Below are 17,064 nucleotides of genomic sequence, written 5' to 3' on the forward strand. Positions count from 1 at the left end.
TATATTTTGGGCTTACGATGTTTCAAAATGCAACTATGATGCATTTGGGGAGGTTTTAGGTTTTGATGCAACCTACAGTACCAACAAGTAAGTGATCGATACACAAATGCATTACACGTATATATTTATGATGTGAACCATTTTTAACTGCACATTGTACTACCGTCACACCTGTTTGATACCAACATTCCACTCACGTGTTTTTATACGTATTTTTATGTATGTATTTTGTGTAACATATTTTTTTCTCTTTTTTTGTAATTATATGACAGATACGGTATGATATTTGTACCATTCACTGGCGTGGATCATCATAAGAAGTGTGTGACATTTGGTGTTGGTCTAATATATGACGAAACTATCGAGTCCTACAAGTGGTTACTCGAAAAGTTTCTTAAAACACATAAAAAACAGCCCAAACTCGTTTTAACCGATCAAGATGTTGCGGTTAAACAAGCTGTTCGTGCTGTGTTTGACCAGTCAATTCACCGACTTTGCATGTGGCACATTGTTAAGAAGATACCATTAAAGGTACAATTATTTTGATTTTTTTTTAATTTTTTATTTTTGTTATATATGATGCACATATGTAACTCTCGTACAATTTTTAACAGATTTCCGGTGACTTATTAGCAAATACGGATTTGCGAGTTTCCATACAGAAACCGGTGTGGAACTTGTTTATAACGCCTTTTACATTTGAAGAGTAGTGGAAATTGCTTATTGGTGACCTTAATTTGAGTGATCATCATTGGCTTACCGAGATTTATGCAATTAGGGAGCAATGGGTCCCTTGTTATTTTCAGAGAAATATAATGGTGCTGCCTTATGAAAACCACATCGAGATGTGAAAGCTCCAATTCTCTTTTTAAGGTCAACACCAGTCATGCCAACACGCTTGTCCAGTTTCTATTGTGTTTTGGCACTGCTCTTGATAGACAACGAAAAACTCAACTCGAGCTTGATATTGAAACTAGTACAACGACACAAAAAATGCCCGAAAAATTGCCTTTGGAAATACACGCGTCCAAGATATATACACGCAAAATATTCCTTGAGGTTCAAAAGGAAATTTACAGAGGAATGAGGCAGTGTTATATTACAAGTTCTTCAGAATTAAACGGCATTAAAAAATTCTACATTGCACATACCAACAAAAGATTCAGAGTAGTCAACAATTATGTGGTAAGTTTGTTTATGTTTTCTGTTATTTTTATGTTTTCATGTTAACGCTTACATTTATCGGCATTCACCTTATTTTTCATGTTATCTATTTTTGTTGGTTAAAATATGTAGGTCGACTTTAATGCATATGATACAACTGTTTCTTGCTCGTGTATGGGGTTCACGGGTGTTGGATATTTGTGCAGACATGCTTTTTGCGTGTTTAGGTACAACCAGGTAGAATTGATACCTGACAAATACCTGCCTGCTTGATGGATGAGAAACGTGCTTTCGGACAAGGTTCATGAGATCTCGAACAGATATTCGGCTGAAGATGACGAGGAGTCCGTTATTAGACGCAACATGTTTGAATTATTAACCGAATGTGCTGACCGGCTGAGACACAAACCGGATTGCCTCAATTCTTTCCTTGTCCAGCTTAAAGATATAAAAGACAAGGTGTTTAAAGAGTTCCCGTCTGAGCCACCTTGTAACAGTAAACGTTCGATTATAAGTGAGCTTGTTGGACAGCCCGACACGGTTGATGTGACTATCAAGCCACCGACTGGTATTAGATATAAGGGGTCGGGTACTAAGCGTCAAGTCGGCGTAGTTGAAAAACTGCTCGAAAATTGTAATAAAAACCCAAGGCTGTGTCACAAATGCAACAAATACGTGATCGATCATGACTCCCGTAACTGTGAAAAGGTCAAAGCTGCCAAATAAGCCGTTGCCGCCGCTGCTGCAGTTTTAGCTAATGCTGCTATTTGCCAAGTCAACCGCCGACCGTTCCGTCAGCTGTTATGCCACACGGTCCAAACGTGTTGCTTCTACTTGATTTTATGCATTTTATATTACATGCATGCTTTATTTTATGCACTTTATGTTACATACGCACATTGCATTGTTATATATTCAATAAGCGTGTCTCATGTTTTCGTATTAGACGATTATGCCTTTTAGTAAAATTTGACATGACTGTTGTTACAGCCCAATGAAGCTTATGTTTGTGTAATACAGATTAATATTTTGATTTTTATACTTGCGTTTAAACCGTTTTAGATGGGTGCAGTTGTGTGGTATATATCGTTTGCGCATGTTTTTTGACCCGTGCATTATCATTTGTGTGTTGTATGTTTTATATAACTGTGTTTTTTACATTCTATGTTCTGAATACTGTATTACGTATACGCATTTACACACGCCTTTTGATGTTACACTGATTATCAGGTTGCATGTACGCATTATAATGCATATACGCATTTTCATTCTTTTTTATTTGCACCTCTTATATAATACAGCTATGAGTGTTTTTTAATTTCCAATGTGTATATTGTAATGTATATTCACTATCTATCCTTACTATGTTTTCGTGTTACATGTGTGCATCCCACATTGGTCTCTATCTATCCTTTTTTCATATTACACATGTGCATCACACATTGATACCTGTATATATCCTTGTAATGTTTTCATATTACACGTGTGCATCACACTTTCCATATATTGTACGAGTCACACATTCTATTTACATGTCGAACATCATCGTATATGTGCCTTCTGCGTATATGTTGCACATTCCCTATGCATTTTTACACACATTCAACTAACACAAACACTTGCATCCATACCATTCAACTGTTCCATTAACTTGCAAATATCAAAACAAACAAAACAACCAAGACAAATGTTTAAAACCATACCATCCAACCGTCTAATTCAATTACACGTGTCAAAACAAAACAAACTAAGCATGTCATAAACTACATGACACCATATGTTTTTATACGATTACTGTTTATTTCATTCTTAACTGCCAAGTATCAACATTTATCCATCAACCCTTCTTAAAACGAACCTTTTTAACCACAACTTGTTTTGGTTTTCTGCTTTCCCAATCCCTAGCATCCGCCAACATGTCATATCTTACTTTTTTTTACCCCCGAAAGCAGTATGCGGGCTATGTACTTCATTCTGAGATATTGATCTGCTCTACCTTTTTTGTCCTCTTCCACACTGAAGTCGCACTCGACACGATCTCCTCCTCTATAACACTCCATGTGTCGCATCGCGAATACAACACAATCTGTTACGTTGCTTGATGTTTTCCATGGTAACTTCACTCTTGTTGGCGACCATGTACGCCTAATCTCTTTCGCCTTTGGGTTCCCAACCAATGTCAGGTACCTTCTGAATATGTCAATCTGTTTAAACGAAAAAAAAATCATTATAACAAACGTGTATGAAAACAGTATATATCTATAATGTATTACACATTCAATTTGTTAACATACTACACATGTGTATCACCGACTACCTACTTGTATTCATCTCTAATAATATTTTTATATTGTGCTTTGACTTACCACTTTGTACGTTGTGCTTTTTTCTGCGTAAACTGTGTTGTTCCTAACTCCATACACGGTCTTCGCCATGTTGTCGAAAACATAAACACCAGTTTCCCTCATGTCAAACGCGATTACATAAAAGTGATTTTTTTTATTGGAAACAACACCGCATCATACTCTCTTAAACCCATCTTGCTTTTATCCTTATTTAGCACAGACAACAAGTTTTTTTGAAGCGCGTCTACTCTTTGTTCATCTGTTGATTTCTTCTTTGTAAGCATCCACCCATTCTTGCACAGTTAATTAATGCCACTTCAACATTAACTTTTATAAGGGTTATTCAAATTATTTTAAGGTGATATATACCGTAAACTTACAATCGTTGATGCGTGACAAAATAAACGGTTTATTGATCCCGAGCTTCTAAGCTGTTCTTGATTGTTTAAAACCGTGACCCAACAGTCAACCATGCTTCGCTAAACCGGATTACCCGGCAACAGAGATTCCAACAAATAAGCTCTCGTGAAAACACCATAGTCAGCGTCAAACATATCCTTTCTGTATAATATTAAATTGATAACAAATACTAACATTATATATATGTTTATATAGTACATATATGTATTATTCACGGATGTATAATTAACAGCACGTATACACACTTTAATGCGTATACGTAGTAATATAGTAAGTGTATATATGCACTAGCTTAATAACATGTATGCATGAAACATCAATACTTACATAATGTTTTATTAACCGTACATATACACGTTTCTTCCATATTAACGCATTACATATATGCATTAATATATGTGCATATGGTAACTTACACGCATTATTTTGTTTTCATATGTAATTATAAACATAATACGTGTATAAAAATTTAATAAAACATTTTTACCTGAATGTTTTATTAACAATCCTGTCTTCCTCCTTCTCCGAAAATTCTGTAGATTTCGACCTTGTGGTCTTTCTTCCCTTGCTCTTTTTAAACTCTATCAGCCCTCTCAGATACCGACAAACCATCATTTCTTCATCATTCATCACCTGTTCTATGTCAACCGGTTGGCACGACACTATACCCGTGTTTTCATTAGCATTCGCGTCGGTGTCCATGCCACCTGATTCTTGGGAGCTGAAACCGAGACTGAAACTCGGTTTTTCATAATCGAATTCTTTTGTTTTAGCTGTGATATTCTTTATCACGTCATCCAACTTCAAACCACCCTCCTCCTCTTCAGCGTCATCTTCAATCTTCTCTCCATTAACGTTCGCATTGTCACCCTCCTCCTCTTCAGCCTCATCTTTAATCTTCTCACCATCAACGTTCGCATTGTCACCCTCGACGTTCACAACATCTCTGTATAAATTTTTATACCTCTCAACAAAAGTCTTTATCTCGCTAATTGTTGGAAAAACCGAATGTGCTTCACGCAGAGCTCATTCGATTATTTTTTTGGCTTTGATGGCAGATTCGAATAGCGTGTCAAGCTTGGTCACATGTCCCTATTAATAAAAAAAGCACATCATAAGTTATTAATGCTAATAGTCCCATTATACTAAATATATACACGTGTGATGGTTGTAACTCGTACCGTCAGATCATTCGGGCTATACAGATTTGCAGACGTGTTAGTCTCTATTTCGTCCACGCTTTCATCTCCATCCACGCCCAAATACATGTTCCTAATCTCACCCTGTCCAAAACCTCCATGTTTCTTTTCTAACATTTCCTTTTTTTTTCAGATTTGCCATGCTTCAAAATTTTATCGGGCTCATGCTACGTTCCACATTAAACCCGGGAGATGCGACTCTATCCACATAGGTTAACTGTCATTTTTTACAACCGTTAGATACACGCACATTTTAATAATGCTAAAAAAATTACAATAATTTATTTAATGAAATTCGTACCACGAGTATCGTCAACGGGCCAGTGAATATTGATTTTTCATATCGCATCTTCTCCAACCAGACTTGCATTTTTTCATTGAATCGATGATGAAGGAGCACCAATCAATGTCACAGATGTTTGTGTCGTCTCTTATGTGATGAATGAATTCAAGCCTGCACTTCCCCGTCTGTTGAATATCACCTATTGCGCTAAGGAACATCGCCAAAAAGTCAAGCTTGAACATCATCCAACTGTCATCACGATTATCTTCAATCTTTTCAGCTATCTCGGTTGGTGTGACATACGTTCCCGGATACCTCTTTTTCCAAGTTTCTTGTATTCCTACAAACTTCTTGGTACACTCAGTCGACGATAACTGTATACCGCTGTTTGGTATCCCGAGCAATTGGTGGATTGTGTCGTTATCTATTTTGAGCTTATTGGCACCCAAATCAATCTCCATACTAGCCGCATTGAACTTATCAACCACGAAATGCCCTAGCCCATCCGGTATACCGTTTACTTTAAATTGTAGCATTTTCCCAAACCCTATGCTTCGAACGGCGTCACGTTGTATCCTTGACAGCCCTTCGATGCATGAAAATAGCTGTTTTGGTGACGAGCGAGTCCGTAACCCACCTCCTTCATACTGTTTTGCCACTGTTATCTTTCCCTTGGCATTTTTCTTTCTACCTGTTAAAAACACATGTAACACGTATGTTTAATACACTAATAACGCAAATATGTATACATATCTAAACACATGTCATACATGACTATGGCCTACATCTAACATGTAGTAATACGCACGCGCTTTTGTACACGTAATACAATGAATCCGCTTAAACGTGAAATAAAACAGTAGTATGCATGTGCATTTCTTACTGTTATGCGTATACGTATTGCAATAATGATGCGTACAATACATATCCATTACATACACGCATAACATGATATCTGCATCAACATTTAATACACACATATACGCGTAAATGTCTAACACATCGGTAGTGCGTATGTGTTATACGCGCAAACTTATAAGACACGTTAAATCATGTAATGCATATACGTATTACAATAACGATACAAATAATGCGTAAGCAATGCATATGCGTACTACATGAAGTCCGCATTAATGTTTAATACACCATATCCGCATAAACGTTCGACACATCGGTAATGCGTATGTGCTATATGCGTAAACGTATAAGACGAATTTAATACTGTATCTACCTAAATTGGTAGTGCATAGGTGTAATACAACATATAATGCTCATGTACTACCTTCATTGCTTTTGGATACGTCAACATCCATTGTTCCACGTCTCAAAACGCATGCACATTTTGATGATCTTGACACAACTTTTGCTGTAAAATATATGAAATATCATATATGTATATAATACGTGTTAACAAGTATCTGAATTTCAGTATACTTGTTTGTTAGTTTAGAGATCTCATGCTACTACCTTCATTTGATTATTTGCATGCCAAAGAGAATGAACTTGCAGAGTATAATTTAGAGATCTCAATTGTCACAAGGTATCATCGGAATCTTGATTGAGCTACCAATGATTAGAGTGATTATTCCATATATGTGATTTGTTATGGAGTTGATTTGTCACTTTCACATATTAGATTTGTTGGCATAATTAGTAGATATTATCATCTCTTGAAATTTGTAGATATTATTTTTCTGGATCTGCAAAATTTATGTTTATTTGATTTTTTTAAGTTCCTGCAACATGTATGTTTAATTTTTGTAATTTTATTTTCTTCATTTCACAAAAAAGTTGCTCAATTTACATGCAAGTGTGAAAGGCACATTGGCATAGCCAAGGAAATATATAGATTGTTAGTAATTTTTGTGTCTTCAGAGCACTTACTTAATTGGGATTTACTTAAAGACTAATCTGATTTTTGGCACTGACCACGAGATATCCAAGGGGCAGTGGCGGCGCCCTTGATGAAGTCTTGCTGCCTCGTTGAGCGGGTGGCATCCATGGTTAGTGGACGTAATGGTAGGAAACTGATCCATTGATTGGAATTGAGTGATTGGCAGTAACTAGCGATCAATAGTGATTGTGTAGGAACTTGTGGTAGTGCTGACAACCAACTTTGAGTAATAACTAAGAACCATCAACAATAACTAAGTTGCCACTCACAATAACAAATTATGAAAATTAACTACCGACTATTATAATTGGCAAACTGACACTGTTTCATAAAGCATTGTGTTGTTTCGACAGCACGCTGAGTTAATTCTATCCTAATCATTTGTTTTCAATCAGGGTAGGCCGCCGGTGGATCTCAAGGCTTCTTGCCCTCGGTCTTTATGCCATGTTATTAATGCCCCGCTTCCTCCAAGGTGCGTTTATAACCAAACACTTTTCTTTGTGAAATATTTACACAAATTTTCACTTAAACATTTGATTTCAGTATTAGAGTCGGTTCTATTTATCATGTTTTGGTCCTTTTGGAAGGAGGATTTAATTTGTCTTTCTTTTGGTAGTTCTATATCAATATTTTACTTCTAGCCAAATTCGGAGGAGCATAGTTTACGGAGATAAGCCTAGAAACAGGTAATGCTAATTTGTTTATTCGAGACACGTAGACAGTACACAACTCATATTTTTCCATTACCAATTTATCATATTTATTTATGACTGCAAATCTTTTCAGGCTAGATTTATACCTACCCGAAAACATAAATAATCCCAAGCCAGTTATTATATTTGTGATCGGTGGCGCATGGATCATAGGGTAAGCAAAAACTACATGATCTTTATATTCTTTTATATGCACTTTCACTAATAATATTGCTTATTTCATAGATATAAAGGATGGGGCTCTCTTTTAGGATTTCATTTATCAGAAAGAGATATAATCGTTACATGCCTCAATTACCAGTGAGTCGGTGACCAACTTTATCAAACCACACTTCTCATTATTTTTTTCTAATTTCATAAATGATAAAATCTTTTATGCATAAATTTTCCACAGGGTACAATTAGTGATATGGTTGAAGATGTTTCTTGAGGAATATCATATGTATGCAATAATATAGCTAAATATGGAGGCGATCCAAATAGGTAAACCAACTATGAGTCTATCCTACATGGCATCATGCTGACTTTGACATAATGTTGACTTTGAGTTTGACTTTTTTGATGAAGGATATACCTAATGGGCCAGTCTGCTGGTGCACATATATCTTCTTGTGCACTTATAAATCAGGCGATCAAGAAATCAAAAGGCGAGCGTGTTTGTTGGCGTGCGTCTCAAATAAACGCGTATTTTGGTTTATCTTGTGGGTACAACTTAACCAACTTGGTTGACCATTTCGACCGTCGAGGACTTTGTCGGTCTATATTTCTAAGGTATGTGTTTTAAAATAAAGTATATTTTGTAAAATTTGTTTCTAACATATTAATGTTAATGTGACTGTATAATGGAAGGAGATGAATCGTTAAAACAGTTTTCTTATTGATGATCCGAGCGTTAGCAATGCTGTTACTTTCTTCCTCATATTGTTCATTTTCATGGAAGTGAAAATTTTTCTATACCGCCAGAATCAAGGTTTGTAGATTTCATTTGGGCTAAAACGGGTTGCGCTTGTATGTAGGGATGCAAACGAATTGAACGAACACGAATAAGCCTTTGTTTATGTTCGTTTAAGGAAATAATGTGTTCACGGACGGTTCACGAACACTTACTGAACGAGATTTCATGTTTGTGTTCGTTCATTATGGAAATGAACGTGTTCACGAACACAAAATAAATCGGCAGAGCCTAGAGATTGAGGTCGATGTATTCATCAATGTGAATAATGAGAAAAGAAATGAGAACAATGCAAAACCAAGATGAAAATATAGTTTATTATTTTATGTTAGGGGTAATAAGTTAAGGAATATAAAATGTTTAACATAAATAGATGTACAAAAAACTCTCATGAGCAACATACACAACGGACATGAATGAACGTTCATGAACACATTACCGAACGTTCAAGAATAGAATTAAACGAACGGGGCTTTGTTTATGTTCGTTTGTTTAACTAATCGAACGGATTTTCTTGTTCATGTTCCTTCATTCATTAAACGAATGAACATAAACGAACCTCCCGCTGAACGGTTCACAAACTCTTCGCTGAACGTTTGGTTTATTTATCGCGTTATTTGTATGCTAACATATTCTGATTTTGCAGTATAACTTTTGTGGATACACTCAAGAGAGTTGGGGCGCGAGCTGAACTAATACTATATAATGGAAAGACGCATACTGATAGAAGCCGGATTCAAGATCAGCAGTCTCCCAAGATATGACCCTTTGAGCGGGTTAGACTCCAAGAAACATTAGAGAGAAAGAGACAATAAAACTTTACTAATTTTCTTCTTAATAATGTCAATATCTAAAAGACCTTTTATAGCCTACAATGCATGGAAGTTAATTAACTACCTAACACTAGTACACTACTTGAGAACATGAGAACATGAATAAAATAAACATGCAAATTAAATATGGTTGCAAATGAACGTGGTTAATATGTTGATGTGTTCGGCACGTATCAATACTCCCGCCCTAAAAAACGTCCTTGTCCTCAAGGACGGTATGCTCGGTCCATGGCGGTCGCCACTCACGTCGTCCATTAGCATTCAGTTCAGTTTCAATGCCGCGCAAAGGTGGTTTCCATGGTGTGTAACATCCTAAATTTTATAATATTGAATAAAGAAAGTTACGTTTAGTGATTTCGCGTTATTAATTAATATCGAGTTAAGAACGGATCATGGACTTAGATTATTTAAGGTGGACTAAGTGGTAATGGGCTTTAGGTCCATGGGCTTCAAGGGGTATAAATACCCTCTTAAACCAACCTAAAACCCTAAACCCTCATTTATATCCATCCAAATCTCTACACACTCAAAAACACACACCACCATATTTCGGCCGAGAGAAAGAGAGGTGAGGTCCGAGCAAGCACACGCGATTCAAGATAGATACGAGATCTAGAGTTCCTAAACAAGCTAACCAAGATCGAACGAGCACAAAAGGTATGTTCTTGACCTTTAAAGTTTACGTTTTATTGAACGTTTAGCCTTGAAGCTTGAAACGGTGATAGATCGGGTCTAAACGAAACGTAAAGTAGTGAACTTGATTCTAGGACGAACCTAGTAAACCCATAAACATGTACGGTTCGTTTAAGATAAACCGTAGATCTTGTATTGAACGTTCATGAAATTAAAGGTCCAAACTTTACGTGTTTTCGGGTCAAATCTTATCCAAAAACGACCATAGGAATGATCGCGGGTTAGTCAAGTACCATACCCATGGATTTCTCAGTAAAACGATGATGATTTTGGGGGATTAAGATTGAACAGAGGCGCAGCTGGGCAACTTCGCCTGCAAGCTTAACTTCGCCTTCAAGCTAAGTTCGCCCAGCCATAACTTCGCCTGCAAGCTTAACTTCGCTTGCAGGCAAGTTCGCCTAACTGATAACTTCGCTGAAGGCAAGTTCGCCTACTGTGAACTTCGCCTACTGCATAACTTCGCCTGGTGATAAGTTCGCCAGCCATAACTTCGCCTGCAAGCTTAACTTCGCTTGCAAGCAAGTTCGCCTAACTGATAACTTCGCTGAAGGAAAGTTCACCTACTGTGAACTTCGCCTACTGCATAACTTCGCCTGGTGATAAGTTCGCCAGCCATAACTTCGCCTGCAAGCTTAACTTCGCTTGCAAGCAAGTTCGCCTAACTGATAACTTCGCTGAAGGTAAGTTCGCCTACTGCATAACTTCGCCTGATGTTAAGTTCGCTGAATGCTTAACTTCGCCTGATGTTAAGTTCGCTCAATGCTTAACTTCGCTTAATGATAAGTTAGCTTATTGTTAAGTTCGCTTAATGATAAGTTCGCTGGAGTTAGTAAATTATAAAATAAATTAAAAACCTAATGAAAAATGTGTTAAGACAGTTAATGGAAATAAAATTTTTCCAAGCTGACCTGGCAGCTCGACCCCAGCCAGGGGCTCTGCCCCTTGGACCCTGCTAGGGGCTGCCGCCCCTAGACCCCGCTGCCAGGGGCGCTGCCCCCGGACCCCCGTTCGTTGTGGGTTATATAAAGATAGAAATACAACATGAGTAGTAGTAGTTAATTGATACATGTAAATATTATACAGTTAGCCGTGCACAGCTCAAGAAGGGAATAACGATTAACAGAGAGCGTAACATGATTCAGGTGAGTTTCTAGCCCCACTTCCTTGTTATGTTTTCGGGGCTGTGTGCATACTCGATGTGATAGTTAATACACTTATCTTAAGTGATAAGTGTATGCCTTGTATGATTTATGTATGATGATTGCTTGACGGTGCGTAAACGATCTTCGGATATTGCATGAACCGTCAGGTGGTAGTTAAGATATGATTGATAAGTATGATGAGAGATATGATGTATGTATGAATATATGATGTATGCATAATGTATGTATGTTATGATGATGGTACGTGAACGCTCTTCGGAGATTGCACGTATTGTCAAGGAAAGTATGTATGAACAGGTATGGTACAGTTACACGAAACAAAGGGACCAGACCCTAATAATATCTGTGATGTTAGGGACCAGACCTTTATAATATCTGTGATGTTAGGGACCAGACCCTTATAATATCTGTGATGTTAGGGACCAGACCTTTATAATATCTGTGATGTTAGGGACCAGACCCTTATAATATCTGTGAGGTTATAGGGCGAAAGGCTCTTTAAAACGTATGATTATGTATGTAAAGAAAGTATGAAGGTAAGAATGAAAGTATATGCACTTATTTGTGTATGAAAGAAAGTTAAGAGGTTAAGTATGAAATGTAAGAAGGTATTGTATGATTATGTGATTAACTAGAACTCACTCAGCGTAGCTGACTTTTAGTATGCACGCAGGTGAGTAGAATGAGGCAGGTAGCTTGAGGAGGACACATGGCAGAGTTGGACGAAGCTGGCATCTGAAGATTTTGCTATGATGTTTTATTTTAAAAGACTATGTTTTGTTTTTTAAATGACAATGAATGCCCGATAAGACAAGAATTATGGTTATGGAATGTAATGGTTTGAATGTTTTTAGTGTTCCGCGAATGTTTTAATTAACTCTGATATTTAGAACTGCGTTTATGAGTAAATCCAACACGAAAGTAGGGCTACCGGTAACGGGGCCTTACATGGTGGTCGCCATTCTCGTCTTTGCTCCAGAAATGGAAGACTTGTTATCCTACCCATGACTTCTAAACCAAAGCCCATAGTTAAAGGAACATCCAATACTAAATCTCCAGCCTTAGAAATTAAGTTGAGTGATGCTACGGATTTGTGGGCGACATTTGGTGAAGGTGTAGGAGATGTTGCGAGAGTCTCGATGGTTTTAGGTGTATGTGGGCCATGAAGTAGGAAAAATTTCCGTGATTGATGGCTGTTGTTTGCCGATGGTGGAAGTGGAGCATGTGAGTATCTTTGGTCGTTCTTGGCGAAGGTTGTCACGGGTGGTGGTGGTGTAAACGGTTCAAGTGACGGTTTCGGTTTAGCAAGGGTAGCAAGGAGTGATTTGGCGAACGATAATAAGAGGTTGGTTTGCTCAAACTGAGCGGCTTGGGCTTCGGCAAAGGAAGTGATGAAGGCATCCAATTTGGAGGAAAACTCCTTCATCGCAGCCGCTTGTTCAGAGACGACATCGGAAAAGGCCGATATGGTTTGTTTAAGAGGTTGTGGTTTATGGTAGGAAGGCATAGGGTTCGAGAATGAAAGCACCATTGATAGAAGCCGGATTCGAGATCGGCGGTCTCCCAAGATATGACCCTTTGAGCGGGTTAGACTCCAAGAAACATTAGAGAGAAAGAGACAATAAAACTTTACTAATTTTCTTCTTAATAATGTCAATATCTAAAAGACCTTTTATAGCCTACAATGCATGGAAGTTAATTAACTACCTAACACTAGTACACTACTTGAGAACATGGGAACATGAATAAAATAAACATGCAAAATAAATATGGTTGCAAATGAACGTGGTTAATATGTTGATGTGTTCGGCACGTATCACATACAGACTTGTTTATTCAAGTAAGTAAAAATATTTAATCTATTTGATTAGTATGCTTTATTTTTTGAGAAACAGGTTAATATGTGGAGTGAATTAACATTTAACAGTATCCTTTAAGTGGTGGGAAGGAAGAGTTGTTTGACTATATGGTTGCGTATTTGCATGCTGGTGATGCGGAAGCACTGGCTAACGATTCAATGGCACCATCGAGGAAACGGCTTTGTCCTGAACCGTTGGTTAAGTTGGCTGCTCTTGTTAGCCCTTTTTGATTCCATGTTTGTAATTATAAACTTTGCTACTGGTGTGTCTTATTTTTTTTATACTACTATGATTGTTATATAGTATAGAGAATTATATGTATGATGTAACCTAGTTAAAGCTATTTGATAAATGTGATGTTATAATGCATGTCATATATATTTTGACCTCTACAGCCAAGGAAATTATATTGACCTGCATGCTTTTCTTTATATAATTTGTTTGATGTTAAGATAATACTTTCCTAATACTATTAGTTCTGCAACATGTTTAACTCAAAACTTGAACAGTAAGTGTGCTGATAGTAAAAAAACTAATGGGTCACTTAAACGGTTGGCTTTTTTTTATTAGTTCTTGACCGGTTTTGGTTTGATTTAAACCATTTAGAATCGGTCTTAGTGTAGACAGTTATAAACAATTGTGAAGGGTTTCTTTTGCCAAAAATCATCAACACACAAGTGCGAAACCCGCTTTTACTATTTAGTTTTCCTTATCTTAAACAAATGACGTTTATAATTGTGTTAGTTTCAATGAAATGAAAGTTGTTGCTTAAAAAAGTAACTGGTTATCTGCTTTTCAGGTGACAAGATTAGTTTAAAAAGATCTTACTTTTATGACAGGTGTAACTACGCTTGCTGTCGTAACATGTGTAGAGTGGATTCGTGTATCGGAGAACGATAAGTAGGTTTCCAACGTATCTAGGTTGTGTGATAGGGTTAGCTTTTTCGCCTAAGTTGATCCAAATGTTTTCATGCCAATCTGTCTTGTACTTATTTGGTTCCCTAGAAAGTTTATGGCTTGCCATTTCTGATAAGCAGGTTAAGTTTCTAAATGATTTTTACACATCGATTGTTAAGGCGTCACAGACTTTTGATTTTGACTTCCTTCCAGGATTGTAACTCACCCAATAAGAATCCCAATCTTAGTTATGAGGATCAGATGGATATTTTGGGTATTGTAATGCATTTATCATTTGCAAAAGGAGGAAGTTTTAACTTTTAAGGATCTCTCCTTGTGGATGACAGGTAAATAATATTATATTTATGTGTTTATTTACTTATGATATATTTTTTAACATAAGACATGTTACTCTCTTAAAACAAAGTCCATGCGTAAGTAATTTGTTAACTAGGTGCTACATTGGTAATTATTCTTTATTTATTTAACCAATAATATAGCTCACACACAAAACCGGTGAACACAGTTGCAGGTTACCAAAGAAGATGATACTCAACTCAATTTTGGTCATTTATAATACAACAAACTACTTTCTACGCTCAGTAATATTGAGGTCCTGTACCAGAGTTGAATTTCATGTCATAAACATATTTGCTATCAACTTCTTCGTCGTTCATCAAAGGTAATTAGTTTAATTTAATTAATGAAAAGTATTGTTAAATAAAAATAAAATGTGTTTTGTTGTTGCAGACTAACGCTGAGAGTCAAGAGATCTTGATTTATAAGTTTGAGCGTATTTCAATAGGTGATTGTAAATAATGATTACGATGTATGCCTAATAAAAATGTCGGTGGTTGACGTTCCCGTTTTTTGTTTGGCTTTATTTTTGTTTGACTTGTTAGTGATAAGTATAAGCCAAATATACCCACTCAAATGGATCAGTGGAAACTTTTCTTGTACGGGTGGCGTCCAAAATTTTTAAAAGTTATAAACAGTTGTTTTTCTAAAAGACTATAGGTATGTTTGGCAAAACTAGCTGTTAGCTGGAAGCTGAAGGCTAGAAGCTGAAAGCTGAAGGCTGGAAGCTGGAAGCTGGTAGCTGTTAGCTGTAGCTTTTTAAACATTTAGTTGTTTGGCAGAGTAGCAGAAACTTTTAACAAAACTAGCTGAAACATGTTCTGACCTGACCCCTTCCGACTCAAAAGCATACCGACGTGAATCGAACTAATTTACCCCTTTTTGTATCGACGCGTTCTGACCCTAATTTGGTCTTACACATGACTCAAGTTCATCTGACTCGACTCCTAATTTGGTCTTACACATGACTCGAGCTCACCTGACTCGATTTTTTACCGATCCTAACCGATAATCACGTAGTATGTTAATTTTTTTAAAGTTAAAGAAATATAACAATATCATACTCAAATTAAAGAGAATAAAATGTTTATTTTTATGATGTAATTTGTTTAAAAAATTATTAACATGTGAAAAAGTTATGGCTCATAAAAAAGTCGTGGGGTAGTTAATTTTGAATAATGGTTGAATGTGTAACTATTATATAAATTAACAAAAGTTGATATAAGTTCAAGGGTCAAACTTGTAAATTCAAATGTAAAAGCTTGTAGCTAGCTTTTTATCAAACGCTACCAATACTAGCGTTCAAACAAGGAGTTTTTTCTACCAATCTAAAAGCTTGAAGCTACTCCAACAAAACAAAGCATTTTATTAAATATGAGCTTTTTCTTAAAAGCTTAAAGCTTGAAGCTCTTAAAAGCTCCTTACCAAACATACCCTATGTGTAGTGGAGGGGCTACAAAATGGGCCTACTCGCGCCATGTGCTGCTCAGTAAGCAAAATGTGGGTTTTTGTTTTAGGGGTGTAATGGTGTTGTAGCCCATATACATATATATGTATATATATCACACACACACTATTATAATAATATTAAAACATAAACAAGAACCAACGACATGTTCTCAATCCCCCCCCCCTTTATCGGCCATTTTGTCTTCGGGGGGGGGGGGTGTTCGCGCCCCTTATTGCCCCTGTCGCCATATATTCATCGCCCACTACACATAGCCTAATGATTAGGTAGTTTGTAAACAATATTCATATGTAGCTGTTGTTTGTTTTATTTTGTTTGATGTGCCATGTGCCATGGCAAATTATGTAAGGAAAAAAAAGAACAAAATTAGTAATAAAAACAAGATGACTAGAAGCAGACAGAAAAATTTAACTGCATTTCTTTTGTTAAAATGATAAATGATCAAGTACCTACTGCATAAACGAATATAAACAACATATTAAACCCTAGCCTAATAGGGGTGTTCAAGAAATCCGAAAAAACTGAAATCCGAAACGAAACCCAAATAAACCGATCCGAATTCTTATTCTGATCGGATCAATCCGAATATCCGAATAACTAATTCGGATTCGGATTCGGATCGGATTCGGATATGGAGTTTTAAAAAATTCGGATTGTTCGGATTATTCGGATATCCGTTTAATCCGAATAAAAAACATGTTTATAGTGGTATTTTCCGGTTTGGTATATTTATTAGACTATTCTGTGAAGTTTAAACTTTAAATTTGTGTTAAGAGTATTTCGTATTTTTCAATTTGTATGTGTATTGTGATTCTAAACAATTA

The 17,064-nt window shown here is 36.5% G+C and overlaps 1 pseudogene across 1 annotated transcript; it reads left to right on the forward strand.

Annotated features, from left to right (window-relative positions):
* The first annotated feature begins 7,623 nt into the window (after positions 1 to 7,623).
* LOC143582953 (putative isoprenylcysteine alpha-carbonyl methylesterase ICMEL2) lies at positions 7,624 to 13,852 on the forward strand (annotated as a pseudogene). Its single transcript, XR_013144071.1, has 10 exons — positions 7,624 to 7,777; positions 7,922 to 7,991; positions 8,092 to 8,172; positions 8,244 to 8,318; positions 8,400 to 8,501; positions 8,586 to 8,788; positions 8,856 to 8,988; positions 9,617 to 9,687; positions 13,480 to 13,499; positions 13,587 to 13,852. The product of XR_013144071.1 is annotated as a putative isoprenylcysteine alpha-carbonyl methylesterase ICMEL2 (transcript).
* The last annotated feature ends 3,212 nt before the right edge of the window (positions 13,853 to 17,064 follow it).

Source organism: Bidens hawaiensis, unplaced genomic scaffold (assembly GCF_021521415.1).
Source record: "Bidens hawaiensis isolate Kalapana, Puna unplaced genomic scaffold, B.hawaiensis_p1.1 tig00032075_1, whole genome shotgun sequence".
Taxonomy (NCBI): Eukaryota; Viridiplantae; Streptophyta; class Magnoliopsida; order Asterales; family Asteraceae; genus Bidens; species Bidens hawaiensis.